Source organism: Anomaloglossus baeobatrachus, chromosome 6 (assembly GCF_048569485.1).
Source record: "Anomaloglossus baeobatrachus isolate aAnoBae1 chromosome 6, aAnoBae1.hap1, whole genome shotgun sequence".
NCBI classification, from domain to species: domain Eukaryota; kingdom Metazoa; phylum Chordata; class Amphibia; order Anura; family Aromobatidae; genus Anomaloglossus; species Anomaloglossus baeobatrachus.
The window spans coordinates 49,181,591-49,192,467 of NC_134358.1; the positions used below are offsets into that span (position 1 = coordinate 49,181,591).

Below are 10,877 nucleotides of genomic sequence, written 5' to 3' on the forward strand. Positions count from 1 at the left end.
GCACAATTGATGTTATCCTCGTACTATCTGTAGTTTTTACATAGGACTGCAAACACATCTACTGTGTCATATACTGTATATAAATTATGCAGCTTCCAAAGGTTCAAAGAAACATTACATTCTCAAGGTTTTCAAGATCTCTGCTTGTTGACAATGAATGAAACAATGTAGAGAAACACAGTTTTTACGATTTATGACTTAATTAAAAGACCTTTGTTTTTTTTTTCATTGTTCCACTGGGAGAAATGTTACCCTTTAGACCCAAGTGTGAAGCCAAATGAGATATCATGCTTTGCACTGATGAGGGGCAGAGTGTCAGGATAATATCCAAACCGTACTCTCAATATGCTAAGTTATATGGCCAGGCTCATTAAAGGGTCAATATAGGATTGCTTCTTCCAGTAGGTGGCGCTAGAAGTCAAGTCCTCTTCCTCTAGGAGTAGGCAATTTGCATATTTCATTTCCCAGAGGCGCATTGCACGACATATGAGCCTCCTTACGCTGACATGTCACTCTCCACAAGGAGAAACACTGCCCCGTAGATACCAGACACTGCTAAATACCTACAGTTGTGGCTGCACTTGGTACCCAAGCTCATTTTTGTTCACTCAGTATTCAAGTGCGCGGCAATTCTGGACATTGAGACTGACATGGGTATAGAGCTGTGCTTCAGCACAAAATCAAGGGAATATATTGCTTCTTTACTCCGCTGATCCTTGAATACTCTGAGAATAGATATTAAAGGGAATCTGTCAGCAGGTTTTTTGCGATGTAATCTGAGAGCGGCATGATGTAGAAGCTGAGAGAGACCCTGATTCTCTTATTCCAGTGATGCGTCACTTACTGGGTTGGGTTTTTGTTTCAATACAATCAGCGTTTTATTATCAGGAGATTATCACTGCAGGACTAGGTGTCTTGTGTCTTAGTCCAACCCTGCGCCCACCACTGATTTAACAGTTTTCTGTCAAAACACAGTGTACACAGAAAGCTTCCTGTCCATGATCTGTCTATATACAGCGTACACAGAATACTGCCAGTTCATGGTTTCTCAATATACAGTGTACACAGAAAGCTGCCAGTTCATGGTTTCTCAATATACAGTGTACACAGAAAGCTGCCAGTTCATGGTTTCTCAATATACAGTGTACACAGAAAGCTTCCAGTTCATGGTTTCTCAATATACAGTGTACACAGAAAGCTGCCAGTCCATGGTCTGTCAATATACAGCTTACACAGAATGCTGCCAGTCCATGGTCTGTCAATATACAGTGTACACAGAAAGCTGCCAGTCCATGGTCTGTCAATATACAGTGCACACAGAAAGCTGCCAGTTCATGGTTTCTCAATATACAGTGTACACAGAAAGCTGCCAGTCCGTGGTCTGTCAATATACAGTGCACACAGAACGTTACCAGTCCATGGTCTGTCAATATACAGTGTACACAGAAAGCTGCCAGTCCATGGTCTGTCAATATACAGTGTACACAGAAAGCTGCCAGTCCATGGTCTGCCAATATACAATGTACACAGAAAGCTGCCAGTTCATGGTCTGTCAATATACAGTGTACACAGAAAGCTGCCAGTCCATGGTCTGTCAATATACAGTGTACACAGAAAGCTGCCAGTCCATGGTCTGTCAATATACAGTGTACACAGAAAGCTGCCAGTTCATGGTTTCTCAATATACAGTGTACACAGAAAGCTGCCAGTCCGTGGTCTGTCAATATACAGTGCACACAGAAAGCTGCCAGTCCATGGTCTGTCAATATACAGTGTACACAGAAAGCTGCCAGTCCATGGTCTGTCAATATACAGTGTACACAGAAAGCTGCCAGTCCATGGTCTGTCAATATACAGTGTACACAGAAAGCTGCCAGTCCATGGTCTGTCAATATACAGTGTACACAGAAAGCTGCCAGTCCATGGTCTGTCAATATACAGTGTACACAGAAAGCTGCCAGTCCATGGTCTGTCAATATACAGTGTACACAGAAAGCTGCCAGTCCATGGTCTGTCAATATACAGTGTACACAGAAAGCTGCCAGTCCATGGTCTGTCAATATACAGTGTACACAGAAAGCTGCCAGTCCATGGTCTGTCAATATACAGTGTACACAGAAAGCTGCCAGTCCATAGTCTGTCAATATACAGTGTACACAGAAAGCTGCCAGTCCATGGTCTGTCAATATACAGTGTTCACAGAAAGCTGCCAGTCAATGGTTTGTCAATATTCAGTGTACACAGAAAGCTGCCAGTCCGTGGTCTGTCAATATACAGTGTACACAGAAAGCTGCCAGTCAATGGTTTGTCAATATTCAGTGTACACAGAAAGCTGCCAGTCCATGGTCTGTCAATATACAGTGTACACAGAAAGCTGCCAGTCCATGGTCTGTCAATATACAGTGTACACAGAAAGCTGCCCGTCCGTGGTCTGTCAATATACAGTGTACACAGAAAGCTACCAGTCCATGGTCTGTCAATATACAGTGTATACAGAAAGCTGCCAGTCCATGGTCTGTCAATATACAATGTACACAGAAAGCTGCCAGTCCAAGGTCTGTCAATATACAATGTATACAGAAAGCTGCCAGTCCATGGTCTGTCAATATACAATGTACACAGAAAGCTGCCAGTCCATGGTCTGTCAATATAGAGTGCACACAGAAAGCTGCCAGTCCATGGTCTGTCAATATACTGTGCACACAGAAAGCTGCCAGTCCATGGTCTGTCAATACACAGTGTACACAGAAAGCTGACAATCAGTGCTGTGGGCAGGTTTATACACAGAGAGCTGCCAATCAGTGCTGTGGCCGTAATTATACATAGACAGCTGCCAATCAATCCTGTGGGCGGGGTTATACACAGCTCAACATTCTGCTCTCTGCTAGATCTGCAGCAGAGAAAACTGTGATTGTATCACAACTGCTGCACCCAGTAAACTAAGTGACACATCGCTAGAATCAGGATCTTTGCCCCTACATCTGCTACTCTTATATTACACAGAAAACACCTGCTTACATTTAAAAGTTCTTTTGAATAGTAAATATGAAAGAGGTTATTCTTAAATCAGAACTTATCTATCGACATATTGGTGATAATTTTCTGATCCTGGGGGGTGACAGCTTAGACCCCCAGTGATGATGGGTGATACCTGAGTACAGCGCTTGGCTATCCCTGTGAGGAGTCCTGTAGAGAATGAATGGAGCGGGCAGTGGATAGCTGATTTTTTTTTATATTTTGGGACATCCCCTTTAAATGGAACCTGGCAGCATTTTTCTTCATATGGATACACTGGTATTGCTGTGTAGGTGTTTACTCCCCAATAAAAGTGATACCTTCTTTGTAGAGATCTGATGTGCCAGTCATGAGAAATGTAGAAAAGAAACCATATGCAAATCAGGCTGGAAATGCACTGGGGGCGTGTCAGAGTACATAGAAAAAGTGGACACGCCCCCAGTGCACTTGCATCCTAATTTGCATATGTTTTATATTCTAGATTTCTCATGATTGGCACACCTGATCTCTATAAAAAAGAAGCACCTACTCAATCTGCTATGACATAAAATAACCCATGCTGGACACTTCTCTTTCAATTCCGGATGACCCCTTTTACCAGTGCAGGGTTTGGGTATTTTGGTCAATCAAAACCAGCCATATTTTACCCATACTGCCCTGCGATTCTCCAGATTTCTACCCTATGGATTGGTGTGACTCCCAGTGACAGGAGTATGTGCGTCTGGTTGTTTCCACATTTCTGCAGTGGTAGCTGGAGCAGATTCTGACTGACAGCCTGACATTCCTTGTATCCAATTACATCCAGCTCCCATCTTCTATAATCTATGCCCTACAGGAACCTGCTGCCGCCTCAGTAGGATTTGGCGGGGTCAGGGGTATTCTGTGCCCCCACTCTGTACTCTGATGCCTCGATGCAATTTACCCACTTTTTACAATAGAAATTACAAAAAAAATTTCACTTGTAACCAAATATATAGTAGATGTAGCAGAGGTCAAATGTTTGAGGCTGCCAAATGTGTGACACCTCCCTGAGATAAGATAATGCAATACATAAATCAGACGTAAGAAGCCGGAGCGCACATCAAGACATCACAACGACAAACCAGGCTCGCAAACATCCGACAGACTCGGCTCTGCTACATCCCACCAGCTCTACTACACTGGAGAGCAAAATTAGAGAACACACGCTTTCCTAAATGTTGCGGTCTTTGTGTCGTCCTATGTGATTATATCCTAACATGAGGAAACTCGCAGGATTTTAAGTTTATTTTATAAATTGAATTTATTCTTAATCACATAATAAAAATGTAAATGAAAAAGATCACGGATCAAAATTAGAGAACACTTTCAGATCCCTGCAAGTTTTTGGTGTTAATCTGGCACCTGGTGCTAATTTCCTTAATTATCTGACAAACCCTATGTAACTGGCGCCGAACCTTCCAGTTTGCGCTGACTTTGCAAAAATGACGTTCTGTTCCATAGTGACTGAAACCCTCCAGCAGCAGGTTCCAACATGAAGGCCAAAGAGGTGACCTAATCAGCCATAGCAAGAGAAGTTGGTCGTTCCAAGTCTGTGATTTCGAGAATATTGCATCTTTACAACATCACGAACTCTTTCAAGTCCCCCAATAAGGCTGGTCACCCTCGAAATACAAATGCAAGAGAGGACAGGATAATGCGGAGAATTTCCACGGGTAATTGATTCAAAACTGCAGCTGGAATTGCTCGCCAGTTCAGCACTGAGCAGGGTAAGGATCTGTCTCATACAGTGTCACAACGTTTAAGAGCAATTGGACTGAAAGCCCACTCTGCAGTGACCAAACCTCTCATTAGCAGAAATAATCAAAAGGCTAGACTCACCTTTGGTGAGGAGCATGTTGTGGACAGAGGAGAAGTGTCCACAGTTCATTTTAGTCATGAGAGCAAGTTTAATTTATTTGGGTCTGATGGGAACATTATGTTCATCGACAAACTGGGGAAAGACTGAACCCAAAGTGTGTTAAGAAGTCAGTGAAAGGCGGTGGAGGAAGTGTCATGGTTTGGGGAATGTTTTCTGCAGCAGGAGTTGGACCTCTCATGCAGCTACATGGCAGAGCGAATGCAAGTGTGGATCAGAACCTTCTTCACAACACGTGGTTCCTTACTTGCGTTCACCACTCAATCAGCAGCAATTTTCATGCAGGATAATGGCCCCTGTCACACAGCAAAAGAGGAAAGCAATTCCTTGAAACAGAAAACAGTGAAACAATGAAATGGCCACAGCCCAGAGTCCTGATCTAAACCCAATAGAAAACCTCTGGAAAATCCTTGGTGTCAAAGTTATGGCCAAAAAAAACACAACAGTCAAAGAATTGTGGAGGAGACTGAAAGAAGAGTGGACCAAAATCCCACCAGAGCCGTGTGAGAGACCAGTGATGTCCTGTGGCTGCAGATGTGCTGAAGTCATTCACAGCGACGGCCGGTGCACGTCCTACTGATTGTGACTGTTGTTACCTGCAGAAAATGTACTGATAGTCTTTCTCTGTGCTACAGTCATTGCTGTTCTCTTATGATCATCATCAGGTTTTGGGCAAAATAAAAGTTTTATGTTGATAAACTTTGGATATTTGTAAAACCCTGCTCTAGTGGCATGGTGCACCGCTTACACAAAACCGGAGCATGGTCATCATTGTAGATTACATTATTTCTGAAAAAGCAAGTGATCAGCCATTGTTCTCTAATTTAGATCTCCAGTGTAAATCCTACAAGCTCAGCTCTACTACATCCTACCAGTCACTGAGTGCAGCTCTGGAGTATAGTACAGGATGTAACTTAGGATCAGTAAAGGATAAGTAATGTAATGTATGTACACAGTGACTGAACCAGCAGCATAGTGAGTGCAGCTCTGGAGTATAATACATGATGTAACTCCGGATCAGTACAGGATCAGTAATGTAATGTATGTACACAGTGACTGCACCAGCAGAATAGTGAGTGCAGCTCTGGAGTATAATACAGGAGGTAACTCCGGATCAGTACAGGATCAGTAATGTAATGTATGTACACAGTGACTGCACCAGCAGAATAGTGAGTGCAGCTCTGGAGTATAATACAGGAGGTAACTCCGGATCAGTACAGGATCAGTAATGTAATGTATGTACATAGTGACTGCACCAGCAGAATAGTGAGTGCAGCTCTGGAGTATAATACATGATGTAACTCCGGATCAGTACAGGATCAGTAATGTAATGTATGTACACAGTGACTGCACCAGCAGAATAGTGAGTGCAGCTCTGGAGTATAATACAGGAGGTAACTCAGGATCAGTACAGGATCAGTAATGTAATGTATGTACACAGTGACTGCACCAGCAGAATAGTGAGTGCAGCTCTGGAGTATAATACAGGAGGTAACTCAGGATCAGTACAGGATAAGTAATGTAATGTATGTACACAGTGACTGCCCCAGCAGAATAGTGAGTGCAGCTCTGGAGTATAATACAGGAGGTAACTCAGGATCAGTACAGGATCAGTAATGTAATGTATGTACACAGTGACTGCCCCAGCAGAATAGTGAGTGCAGCTCTGGAGTATAATACAGGAGGTAACTCAGGATCAGTACAGGATCAGTAATGTAATGTATGTACACAGTGACTGCCCCAGCAGAATAGTGAGTGCAGCTCTGGAGTATAATACAGGAGGTAACTCAGGATCAGTACAGGATCAGTAATGTAATGTATGTACACAGTGACTGCACCAGCAGAATAGTGAGTGCAGCTCTGGAGTATAATACATGATGTAACTCGGGATCAGTACAGGATCAGTAATGTAATGTATGTACACAGTGACTGCACCAGCAGAATAGTGAGTGCAGCTCTGGAGTATAATACAGGATGTAACTCGGGATCAGTACAGGATCAGTAATGTAATGTATGTACACAGTGACTGCACCAGCAGAATAGTGAGTGCAGCTCTGGAGTATAATACATGATGTAACTCGGGATCAGTACAGGATCAGTAATGTAATGTATGTACACAGTGACTGCACCAGCAGAATAGTGAGTGCAGCTCTAGAGTATAATACATGATGTAACTCGGGATCAGTACAGGATAAGTGATGTAATGTATGCACTCACTATAGATAGATAATAGATAGATAGATAGATAGATAGATAGATAGATAATAGCTAGATAGATGGATAGATAGAGGGATAGATAGATAGATAATAGCTAGATAGATGGATTGATTTTTTGATCTTTTCTTTCCATATTGGACTGTTGATTCCAGCGGTCCCCGGTTCCGGTGCTTTGCCCCCCTATAATCCTGTGCTGACACCCCGGCCCATGTGTCAGGCGCAGCAGATGAGCGCAGGGCGGAGCAGCGACATTTACTGATGAGAGGATTCTCGGATTCTCAGATTTGTAGCTCGAGGCCAAAACACCTTTCTCAGTGGAATTCTTAAGGAAACACTCATCTCTTTATTCAGGTGGAGCCATAAGCCCATGTCACCCCGAGCTGCAGACTGAGGACCTGACTGGACTGGTGTACTCACCGCTCCTTACACTCCTGCAAGATCGGGGCAGATAAAATATCCTAAATATAGAAAAATCGCCATTCTTCATTATCACTATAAGCCAAGAATGTCTGCAGCAGCCCGACCAGTGCAAACACCTTAATGGTGGGATCTGAGGGATGGAGCAATAAACCTCCAGTGATCCGTCACTAGCTTAGTAAATCCCATGAGCGGGCACATCAGAATGGATGTTACAATGCGTTTATTCCATGTAGCAGAGCTGAGTTTGTCATTTGGTACAACTCGCTGTAATATCACAATGTTATGTGTGACTTTCCTTTATAAGTAAGCAGAATGGCAGAGTCCTTAAGATGTATATAACCAAGTCAACTCTGCTGCATCTGAATAGATAGTATTTATCATTACAGGATTGTACAATATAATGATATACTGATATCCGAAAAGAAATGTGCACAAAGCAAATACCCCGGGCACAAAGTGTAGATCTTCAGAATGGAAAAACCAAGTAAAAACCCTCTGCACAAAGTTACAAGGTCCAAAAAACGCAAAGTCCATCGAGTGTCCAACTCACAAATCGAGGGGCACAATGCGGCCAAAGAAAAAATGCGGCAGAATATCTGCATGTGAGGCTCCCTATGGCTTCATTCAATCACATGAGAGCCCAAGTATAGCAGAGCTGAGTGTGTCATGTGGCTGCAGTAGTCACTATTTGGAACCAGCCTTACAGGTGACGTGAGGAGAAGTCAAGAAAAAATGACTGTAAGCAGATCTGGGAAAGACGTAAGATCTTCAGAAGATGACACAAGACTGCGGCACCGTCCAAAAATAAGAATGAAGGGAAAATGATTAAAGAGGAACGATGATCGGAGGTGGCTGACCTCAGAGAGCACTAGCGATAGAACGAAGGTGAACCCGACTAATCGGCTGAGAAGGAAACTACAGCGCACCCCGTACATCATTTATCTATTATCTATCTATTTATGAATAGATCCACCCATCATCTATCCTTCTATCTATCTATCTATCTATCTATCTAGTCATTCATTCTTCTATCTACCCATCCATCTATCTTTCTATCTATCCATCCAGCCTTCTATCTATCTATCTATCTATCTATCTATCTATCTATCTATCTATCTATCTATCCATCTATCCCTCTATCTATCTATCCCTCTATCTATCTATCTATCTATCTATCTATCCATCCATTCATTCTTCTATCCATCTATCTATCTATCTATCTATCTATCTATCTATCTATCTATCTATCTATCTATCTATCTATCTATCCCTCTATCTATCTATCTATCTATCTATCTATTCATTCATTCTTCTATCTACCCATCCATCTATCTTTCTATCTATCCATCCAGCCTTCTATCTATCTATCTATCTATCTATCTATCCATCTATCCCTCTATCTATCTATCCCTCTATCTATCTATCTATCTATCTATCTATCTATCTATCTATCCATCTATCCCTCTATCTATCTATCCGTCTATCTATCTATCTATCTATCTATCCATCTATCCCTCTATCTATCTATCCCTCTATCTATCTATCTATCTATCTATCTATCTATCCATCCATTCATTCTTCTATCCATCTATCTATCTATCTATCCCTCTATCTATCTATCTATCTATCTATCTATTCATTCATTCTTCTATCTGCCCATCCATCTATCTTTCTATCTATCCATCCAGCCTTCTATCTATCTATCTATCTATCTATCTATCTATCCATCTATCCCTCTATCTATCTATCCCTCTATCTATCTATCTATCTATCTATCTATCTATCTATCCATCTATCCCTCTATCTATCTATCCCTCTATCTATCTATCTATCTATCTATCTATCTATCTATCCATCTATCCCTCTATCTATCTATCCCTCTATCTATCTATCTATCCATCCATTCATTCTTCTATCCATCTATCTATCTATCTATCTATCTATCTATCTATCCCTCTATCTATCTATCTATCTATCCCTCTATCTATCTATCTATCTATCTATTCATTCATTCTTCTATCTACCCATCCATCTATCTTTCTATCTATCCATCCAGCCTTCTATCTATCTATCTATCCATCTATCCCTCTATCTATCTATCCCTCTATCTATCTATGTAGCTATCTATCCCTCTATCTATCCTTCTATCTATCTATCTGTCTGTCTGTCCCTCTATCTATCTATCTATCTATCTAACTATCTATCCATCCATCCATCCATCATCTATCCTTCTATCTATCTATCTATCCAGCCTTCTATCTATGTATCTATCTATCTATCTATCTATCTATCTATCTATCTATCTATCTATCTATCTCTCTCTCTCTCTCTCTATCTATCTATCTATCTATATATATATCTTTCTATATAGCCAGCTATCTATCCAATTTATGTATATCTGTCATCTATCTATCCATCCATCTATCTAGTAAAGTATCTTTCATCTAATGATGCTATACAGATGTAGCAGAGCTGAGCTGCTTTTACACTATATTGCTTGGCACATGAGTACTATGTAAATGTAGACAATATAGCCGGTTTCTTCCCTCCCCGCAGATAGCGCACAGTGCACACATTGCCGGCTCTTGTCCGTCTACAGCAGACGTCTCTTACCTTAGAATTCATCAGTGATTATCCGCTGTGGATTGTTCACGTCCTCCAGAAAGTTTCAGGACAGTGGAGCCTCCTCCAGGTTCTCATCGGCCTCCTCCGGGTGATGTGTGAGCTCCTTCCCTGCAGCAGATCTGATAGAGGAGAGGAGCAGAGGAGACAGCAGCGGCCACTATAGCGAGAAGGTGAAAAAGGAAGCAGCAGCTAATCACTGACACTGCCACCGCCCCTCCTCCACAACCACCTCCCCAGCCCTGAATGATGGGGCTGCTGAGGTACTGAGCCACCCCCCCACCCCACTGTGTGCTCTGCAGCACCCCCCCACCCCACTGTGTGCTCTGCAGCACCCCCCCACCCCACTGTGTGCTCTGCAGCACCCCCCCACCCCACTGTGTGCTCTGCAGCACCCCCCCACCCCACTGTGTGCTCTGCAACACCCCCCACCCCACTGTGTGCTCTGCAGCACCCCCCCACCCCACTGTGTGCTCTGCAGCACCCCCCCACCCCACTGTGTGCTCTGCAGGACCCCCCCCCCACCCCACTGTGTGCTCTGCAGGACCCCCCCCCACCCCACTGTGTGCTCTGCAGCACCCCCCCACCCCACTGTGTGCTCTGCAGCACCCCCCCACTGTGTGCTCTGCAGCACCCCCCACCCCACTGTGTGCTCTGCAGCACCCCCCCACTGTGTGCTCTGGAGCACCCCCCACCCCACTGTGTG

At 43.1% G+C, this 10,877-nt stretch overlaps 1 protein-coding gene across 3 annotated transcripts in view; it reads right to left on the reverse strand.

Annotated features, from left to right (window-relative positions):
- COL14A1 (collagen type XIV alpha 1 chain) overlaps nt 1-10,397 on the reverse strand; it is a 248,413-nt gene extending 238,016 nt beyond the window's left edge. For all 3 annotated transcript variants that reach the window (XM_075352910.1, XM_075352908.1, XM_075352907.1), the window contains exon 1: nt 10,163-10,397. The gene's annotated coding sequence lies outside the window, so the exon portion shown is untranslated. The remainder of the gene's footprint in view (nt 1-10,162) is intronic.
- Nucleotides 10,398-10,877: the final 480 nt, after the last annotated feature.